The sequence below is a fragment of the Mastomys coucha genome, chromosome X (assembly GCF_008632895.1).
Source record: "Mastomys coucha isolate ucsf_1 chromosome X, UCSF_Mcou_1, whole genome shotgun sequence".
Classification (NCBI taxonomy): domain Eukaryota; kingdom Metazoa; phylum Chordata; class Mammalia; order Rodentia; family Muridae; genus Mastomys; species Mastomys coucha.
The window spans coordinates 76356860-76366414 of record NC_045030.1 but is presented as its reverse complement, the minus strand read 5'-3'; positions in this window follow the sequence as shown (position 1 = coordinate 76366414).

Here is a 9555-nt window from a genome sequence, read left to right as displayed (position 1 = left end):
GGAAGTTGACTGTGCTTACCCCACATCATCGCTGGGCAAGTGTTGGGGCATAGGACAGCCTCTGGACATGGCTCCAAGTTAGGGAAGAACAGTCTGAGATACAGGACAGCCAAAGCTGGTCCAGGGTTCCACGGGCCTGTGAAGAGGCTGGGGCCATATGATTCTCAGGCTCTGGGACACCCAGGTGCCACTGAATGCCACAGAAGAGCTAAGAACAGACTAGGGGCTGGCTGGCTGGATCTAGCCCGAGGGCTAAGTGGGAAAAGAGGGGAACTCTGGTTGGTGCCAAGGGGAGTGTTCTTGGCTCAGTGGGCAGAAGTCTTAGGCTTTGCTGTATCTGGGAGCACAGAGAGACCTTCTACAGGAAATTGGACAGTGGCTCTGTAGGGGAAAGCCTTCTTCATGGCTCCCCACAGCCAAGCACGATGAAAAGAGGCATTCCAGGGTTTTAAGACATTTATTGTCATGGCAGAAAGTGGATGAATGAAACCATACCCCATTTCTCAGGCTGGACCTGAGATTAAATACCTTTTGCAGAGAGAAGTATCTAGGAAGGAAAGCTTATTGCCTAAGTCCTCCAGGCCTTTAGATACCTCATTAAAATGGAGATCTGTCTTGAGCCTACAGGACCACAGGTCATGTCATCTACCTGTGGAGAGGTTTGGAGCATTCCCCTTACATGATTGATGGACAAAAATCTATGGAGGACAGTGGCTAGTGACAGGGGCCTGGTGCCCGGGAACAGATGAACTGCCTACCATCCCTTCAAAGTCATAGTGCATGATCTTTTTGATATGTTCTTGTATGCTATTTTTTAAATATTTTGTTGAGAATTTTTGCTTTCATTATAAGGGAAATTAGTCAATAATTCTCTTTCCTTTGTTGGGAACTTATGTGGTTTGGTAATTAGGGTAAGTATAGCCAAACAAGAGAATTAGGCAGTATTCCTTCTGTTTCTAATTTCTGAAATAATTAGATGCATATTTGTGGGACTGTGAAAGGACTGAAGGAGCTAAAGGGGTTAGCAACAACATAGGAAGAACAATAATACCAACTAACCTACCACCACCCCAGAGCTCTCAGGGACTAAACCACCAACCAAAGAGTATATATATACATGGAGTGACCCATAGCTCTTGACACATATGTAGCAGAGGATGTCCTTGTCAAGCATCAATGGGAGGAGAGGCCCTTGGTCTTGTGAAAGCTCAATGTCCCAGTGTAGAGGAATGCCAGGACGAGGAGGTGGGAGTGGGTGGGTGGGTGGGGGAGTATATATATAGAGAGAGATAAGGTGGAGGGGGCAATGGGATAGGTAGTTTTTGGAGAGGAAAGCAGGAAAAGGGATAACATTTGAAATTTAAATAAATAAAATATGCAATAAAAAAGACTTACCTTAGTCATGGTAAAACCCTAACTAATACAGAAGTTGGTACCAGGAATAGGTTATTGCTGTGATAGGCAACCATGCTTTTGTTTGGAAGAATGTGGATTTTGGGATGTTGGATTTGGAAATCAGTGGAATGCTTTAAATGGGGCTTAATGGGCCATCTTAGTAGGAATATGGAAGACTTTGTTGCTGTGAGTAATTTGAATTGTGCAGACCTGGCCCAACAGGTTTCAGAGGAAAGGAACTTCAGTATGTGGTCTAGAGACTGTTTTTGTAGTATGTTGGTGAAGAACATGGCTGCCTTTTGCCCTTGTCTAAAGCATCTGCTTGAGGCTAAGGTGAAGAGATTCAGATTAATTGCATTGACAAAGGAAGTCTCACAAAAGCCCAGCAGAGACATTGTTATCTGGTTAAGTCTCATGAAGAGCATTTTGAATAAGCATATAAAGCTTAGAAAAGAAAAATATAAAATATATAGTTTGAATATTAAAGGGGCACCAAGAAGTGAAATGGGGCTGAATCTTGTGTTCAAGGATATTAATTTGAATCAAGGGAGTGGTGAACTTGGGGCAAGATCCTACCCAGCTAAATTTAGATCCAGGCATGGTGGTATAAGCCTTTAATCTCTGGAAATAAAGACAAGCAAATCTCTGAGTTCAAGATCAGCCTAGAACAGAGCAAGTTCTAGGTGAAGAAAAGCTTAAATCTAGGCATGGTGGTATACATCTTTAATCCCAAGAGATAGGCATGCAGATCTCTGAGTTCAAGGTCAATCTACAGAGCAAGATCCAGGACATCTAAGTTTAGGCAGTGAAGGAGTTGGAAAAGAGTAAGCTAGTGATAATGTAATAGAACAAGGAGACATGTTCCAGCTCCAACAAGCAACAGAACTAGGCAACTTCAGCCATGTGGCTCTGGCTTTATAGTGCAGAATAGAAGGGACTATTGTGACAGTTCATGCTGGTTAGCTGGAGCTAAGAAATTAGTGGTGATTAAGAAGAGACCAACATCACTGAAGAGAAATCTTCTGGGAAGTATTTTCTGAGAGCACAAAGAAGCTGTGTTCTAGAGATAGCCAAGGTTGTACTTGTGCTGCAACTGTACTTGTTAATGTGTAAGAGTCACTCAGGTGGTACTGGTTTTGACAGCATGAAGGGGTCATGAAGAGCAGCTGAAGCTTGATACTGTGAGAGGCCATGGATGGCCATTGGTGGAGGTACAGCCTCAGTTGCAATTGATGGTCCAGGACTGAAGGGGTCATGCAAAGGAGTTAAAGCTTGGAACCATGAAGAGAGCCTATGAGAGGCTATTGGTGAAGCCTAGTTGCAGTAGAAGACCCCAGTGTATTAGAGATGCCAGCACTACGGGATGATCACCAAGAACTGCAGCAACAGTAGAGTGGATCAACCTGAACTTAGAGTGCTACAGAGGGCAGAGCTGGAGAAGTGAAGCCAGCCCTTTGAAGGAGCCCAGAAGATCATGTGTGGATCCCAGACATTGAAACAAGAAGCTGTAACACTGAATTTGCCTCAGAGACACCAAGATAGTCAAGATGCCAGAGCAGTAGGATATATCCTGTGGAATACTGTTAACATGGAATGGAACCAGCCCAGGAAAAGAAGTTTGTTGCAGTCAATAAAGATGAAAAAGGAGTTGGAGATCTGACATCAGACATGTAGATGCAGAGTTTGGAGTTTGCCCAGTTAGTTTCCTATCTTGCTTTGGGAATTACAGTTAAGTGATTGAATGGATATCAGAAGAGACTTGGAACTTTGGACTTTTAACATTGTTGAGACTATTATAGACTATGGAGACTTTAGAAGTTGGACTAAGTGTACTTTTTTTATTAGGCTATGGTTAGATATGCCCACCCATAGACTCATGTGTTTAAACAAGCCTATGGGGACCAGGAAGTGGAATGTCATGGTTTGAATATCCTTGGCCCAGGGAATGGCACAATTTGAAATTGTAGCCTTGTTGGAGTAGGTGTGTCATTGTGGCCATGGGCTTTAAGACCCTCATCTTAGCTGCCTGGAAGTCAGTCTTCTACTAGCAGCCTTCAGATGAAGACATAGAACTCTCAGTTCCTCCTGTACTATGCCTGCCTGGATACTGCCATATTCCCACCTTGAGGATAATGGATAATCTAGCCCCAATTAAATGTTGTCTTTTATAAAATTTGCCTTGGTTGTGGTGTCTGTTCACAGCAGTAAAACCCTAACTAAGACAACCTCTGAGACAAATTTACAAACAACTGTCAGAGAATTTCACCTATATGGGGTATAAATACTAAAGGCTGGGCAAAATGGAAGACAGTTGAGTTACCTACCCTACATACATTAACACTAAGTCAGAGGAATATGACATCATAACATCCTGCAATTTTTTAAAATCATTCATTTCTTTGCTCTATTTTCTGCTAGAATAAAGACCACTCTCAGCAATCAGACTGTGGACATTTCAAAAAATGCCAACATCATTCTAACAGGGAACATAGTCCTTGTGAAGGGCCCCATGGAAACTCTTCGAAGGGACTTCAATCACATCAATGTAAGCTGAATCTCCTTGAGAAGAAGAATAAGTTTTGGGTCAACAAATGTTGGAGCAACAGAAAGGAAGTGATCACTCTCAGAGCCATCTGCAGTCATATTCAGAACATGATCAAGGGTTCAATGCTGGGCGTCCATCACAAGATGAGGTCTGTGTATGATCACTTCCCCATCAATGTCCTTTTAATCAGGAGAATGGATCTTTGGTTGAAATCCAGAATTTCCTGAGTGAAAAATACATCCGATGAGGGCAGGCATTGCTTGTTCGGTCTCTCAAGTCCAGAAAGATAAAATAACTCTTGAAGAAAATGATATTTAACTTGTTTCAAATTCAGCAACTGATTCAGCTAACCACAACAATAAAAAACAAGGATTCCAGAAAGTTTTTTGGATGGTATCTATGTGTTTGAAATGGGAATAGTACAGCAGGCTGACAAGTAAGGCCTAAGTTATCCAGTTCTAGAAACAAGATCCTGGATTATAAGTATGATTTGGGGTATCTTTGGAGGCAATAAAAAAACTTGCATTGAAAAAATATTCATGGAGCTGGAGAGATGGTACAGCAATTAAGCACATTTGCTGCTCTTACAGAAGTCCTTGCTTTGGTTCCCAGCACCCATGTGGTGGCTCACAACTGCCTGTAACTCCATTCCTGGAGCTTTAACACTTACCCACCAGCTCTTTTACTTTGTGGGCACCTGCATGCATGTGGCACAATACATGCCCTGAGGTGTACACAAATACATATAAAAATAAAAATAAACAAATACTTTTAAAAATCATTCAAACCTGTAGAGACCATGTCCAGCTGATAAGCATGGTCCCAGCTGAGGGATGGGGCCACCCACCCATCTCAAAATTTTTAAACCAGAATTGTTCTTGTCTAAAGGAAACTCAAGGACAAAAAATGGAGCACAGACTAAAGAAAAGGCCATCCAGAGACCTCCCCACCTTGGGATCCATTCCATGTGCAGACACCAAACCCTGATGCTATTGCTGATGCCAAAAAGTGCTTGCTGATAGGAGCCTGATATAGCTGTCCTTGGAGAGGCTCTGCTAGCACCTGACTAATACAGATACAGATGCTCATGAACAACCATCAGACTGAGTCTGGAGACACCAAAGGAAGAGTTAGAGGAAAGACTGAAGGAGCTGAAGTGGATTGTAACCCCATAGTAAGAACAATAATATCAACTAACCAGACCCCCCAGAGCTCTCAGAGACTAAACCACAAATCAAAGAATATACATGGATGGCTCCATGACTCCAGCTACATATGTAGCAGAGGATGGTCTAATCTGGTATCAATGGCAGTGGAGGCCCTTGGTCCTGTGGAGGCTTGATGCCCCAGCATAGAGAGATACTAGAAGTTGGAGTGGGTGGGCTTGGGGGGGGTATACCCTCTTATAGGCAAAGAAGAAAGGGTAAGAGATGGGGAGGTTTGAGGAGAGGAGACCAGGAAGGAGGACAACATTTGAAATGTAAACAAATAAAAAACCTATAAAAAATCATTTAAACTGTGGTAAGCCTCTTTTACACAGTCCAATAAGGCCAGAAAAGAAGCCAGATGACTTCTGAATGACTGGATTATAGAGAGAAAATGAAGTAATACTCTCCCCACTCATGGTGCCATACCCAGTATTACTCTTCTGACTAAACAATACAAATTATGGCATTTTATGCTTTTTTGGATCTTATTCAGTTTCTTTAGTATTCCTGTAGCCACTGAATCCCAGAACCAATTTTTATTTATTTTGAATGGATAGCAATGGACCTTCAGGGTACTTGCACAAGGTTGCTTACACAGTGCCTCTAACTTTTGTGTGTCGTGAGATGTTGGCTTGTGATCTTGCTTTCTTATCCTGGCCACCAACTATGAAATGTTTAGTTTTAGTTTTAGTTTTTAGGTTTCTATTGCCATGATAAAATACTGTGACCAAAAGCAACTTGGGGAGGAAAGAGGTGTGTTTCATTTTACAACTTTCAGTTTAGACTCCATCACTGATGGAAATCAGGGCATGAACTCAAGGTAGGGAGCTGGAGGAAGATGATGATTCAGAGTATTGCTTTCTGGCTTGTTCCTCATAGCTTGCTCAGTTTGTTCTCTTATACAACTCAGGACCACCTACCTGCCCATGGGTAATTCACCTACTGTGAGCTAAGGGCCCTCCCCTCCCACTTCTATCCTTTATCAAGGAAATGCTCCCACAAGCTTATTTATAGGCCAATCTTATGGATGCATTGTCTCAATTGTGGTTCCCTCTTCTCATATAACTTGTGTCAACTTGACAAAAACTAACTAGAATAGTTATATACATAAAATCATATCAAACCATAAGTATCTTATACATTTAGAAAAAAGTCTGGAAGATATATAATCAGACCTGAAAATATAGAGGAGTCATTACCTATAACACGCAAAGGTCTGACATAGCCATACAATTTTAGGAAGTTTTATGGTAAGACATCTGTGATATCTAAAAAAGTCAATGAGAAAAATTTTGCAGCAGCCTTACCAATAAATGTAAAACAATAATGGGTGTTGTTCCTAAGACTTCGGGGGTATTAGCACATTTTCTGTATCCCATATTGTTCAAGATGCCCATCTCTTATATGATGTGATAAATAGGGGCCATGTAGAATTGGAGCTAAGGGTTCAGGAAGCTTTGGACCAAATTAAGATTGTTGTACAATATATTGGACTTCTACCTTATTTCATGACTGACACCAGAGACTGTGAAAAAAGAGTGGAAGCAAAACATACAAGAACTGCCAGTTATATATAAATCCCTCAAGCAGAAAAAAATCTATTACTGGACCTCCTACAATGAAGATTTTAAAAGCTTATCTAATAATGGGTTAGATTGACATCTTTCAACAAACACCTTTCTGAGGTGCACAAAATCAGACTCTATGAAAGTAGCATGTATATTTGTATACTTACAGCAATGTGTAGTCTTACCAGATAGTCCTGTGACAAATGCATGCATATCATTGGGAATGACAGCCTCATTTATAACTACTGAGTTATGCCCAGTGCATTCGCACTAGCTAGACCAGATAAAGGGACCCCATCCATTTTGAAGATATTTGGTACACCATTGCCACTAGTTGTGGTGAAGAACAGGAATGATTTGAATTTAGGATATAGTAAATAGAAGAAAAGAGAAGGGAAGGGAAGGGAAGGGAAGGGAAAGGAAGCTAGTGAGGTGAGCTAAGAGCCATATAGATAGTGGTAACTCAGGAGAAATAGATACCTCCTTGGGGGTTGATATTATGAAGAAAACAACAGGGAAAGGAGCACTAAAAATACAAAATTAATCAAAGCCACTAATAATAGTCTTCCGTGTGGCCACTCATGTGTGCTAAGCCTCAAATAACCAGGAAAAAGATATCCTCACAAAGATCAAGTCATTTTCCCCTGGGTGCCTGATGAATCTGTCCCACTGAACACATATAAAATCAGAACATGTGAGGGGGCAACATAGACTAGAAAATAACAAGGCTACAGTCATCTCCATAAAGTATTCTAATATTTTACATGATACACAGACATATGAAGCTTATTTCCAGCTATGACATCTAAAAGTGACTACACTACCTGGACAGATATATTAAAAAAATCAAAGTGTTTTTCAAACTCATAGATAATCATTTCTTTTATGTCTCCCTGAAAAATTCATGCAACAAGATACTTTCCCCCTTGGTACACATCTAAGTATATTCTTAGGTCAAAAAAGGGCAAAAATATCTTTGAGATAAGATAGTAAATATGATCTGTGACTGAGAGCTCAGAAATAAATACAGAAGGTAAACATTTATAATATATAATCATCAAACCCAGACACCTTTGTAGATGCCAACAAGTGCTTACTGACAGGAGCCTGATATAGCTGTCTCCTGAGAGGCTCTGCCAATGCCTGACAAATACAGAAGTAGAGGCTCACAGCCATCCATTGGAGGAGCTAGAGAAAGAACCCAAGGAGCTGAAGGGATTTGCAGCCCCTTAGGAGGAACAACAACATGAACTAACTAGTACCCTCAGAGCTCCCAGGGACTAAACCACCAACTAAAGAACACACATGGGGGGACTCATGGTTCCAGCAGCTTATGTATAGTAGAGGATGGCCTAGTCAGTCATCAATGGGAGGAGAGGCCCTTGGCCCTGTGAAGGTTCTATGCCCCAGTATAGGGGAATGCCAGGGCCAGTAAGCAGGAGAGGGTGGGTTGGTGAGTAGAGGGAGGGGAGATGCAATAGGGGGTATTTCAGAGGGGAAACCAGGAAAGGGGAGAAATTTGAAATGTAAATAAAGAAAATACCTAATAAAAATTCCTGGTGTTGTTATTGTTGACATGTTTAAAGATAAGATGGTATTGACTCTGAATATAGTAAAACTGTTGACACCTATCTTAGTCAGGGTATCTATTCCTGTACAAACATCATGACCAAGAAGCAAGTTGGGGAGGAAAGGGTTTATTCAGCTTACACTTCCACATTGCTGTTGATCACTAGAAGAAGTCAGGACTGGAACCCAAGCCGGTCAGGAAGCAGGAGCTGATGCAGAAGCCAAGCCATGGAGGGATGTTCTTTACTGGCTTGCTCCTCCTGGCTTGCTCAGCCTGCTCTCTTATAGAACCCAAGACCTCCAGCCCAGGGATGGCACCACCCACAAGGGGCAATTGAGAAAATGCCCCACAGCTGGATCTCATGGAGGCACTTCCGCAGCTGAAACTCCCTTCTCTGTGATAACTCCAGACTGTGTCAAGTTGACACACAAAACCAGCCAGTACAATTGACCCCTTGTCAACTTGACACACAAACACATCACTTTTAAGCCTCAACCCTTACTTTCTTATTCATCCCCAAGATCTAAAGTCCATAGTCTTTAAATATTAAAAGTTCAATCAATTTAAAATGTCCAATATCTTTTAAAATTCAAAGTTTCTTAACTGTGGGCTCCAATAAAATACATTCTTCCTTCAAAAGGGAAAAATATCAGGGCATAGTCACAATCAAAAGCAAAACCAATGTCTGGGATCCAACTCACAATCTTCTGGGCTCCTCTAAGGGCTTAATCGGTCACTTCTCCAGCTCTGCCCTTTGCAGCACACAGCTTGTCTTCTGGGCTCCAGACGCCTGTATGCCACTGCTGCTGCTGCCCTTGGTGGTCATTGCATGGTACTGGCATTCCCAAAACACTGCTGTAACTAGGCTTTACCAATAGCCTCTCATAGACTGTCTTCACGGTGCCAAGCCTCAACTCTTTTGCATGACATCTTCAATCCTGGGCCATCAATTGCAAACTGAGGCTGCCCCTTCACCAGTGTCCTTTCATGGCCTCTCACTGTGCCAAGCCTCAGCTGCTCTTCATGACCCCTTTTTGCTGTCAAAAACCAGTACCACCTGGGTGACTCTTACACATTACCAAGTCCTGCTGCAGCACAAGGCACAACCTTGGCTATCTCTGGAACACACCCTCTTTGTGTTCTCAGTAAACACTTCCCAGAAGATGTCACCTTAATGATGCTGGTCTCTTCTTAATCACCACTAATTTCTTAGCTCCAGATAACCAGCATCAATACTCCCAGTAATGCAAAGTTTTCACTTTAGTAGTT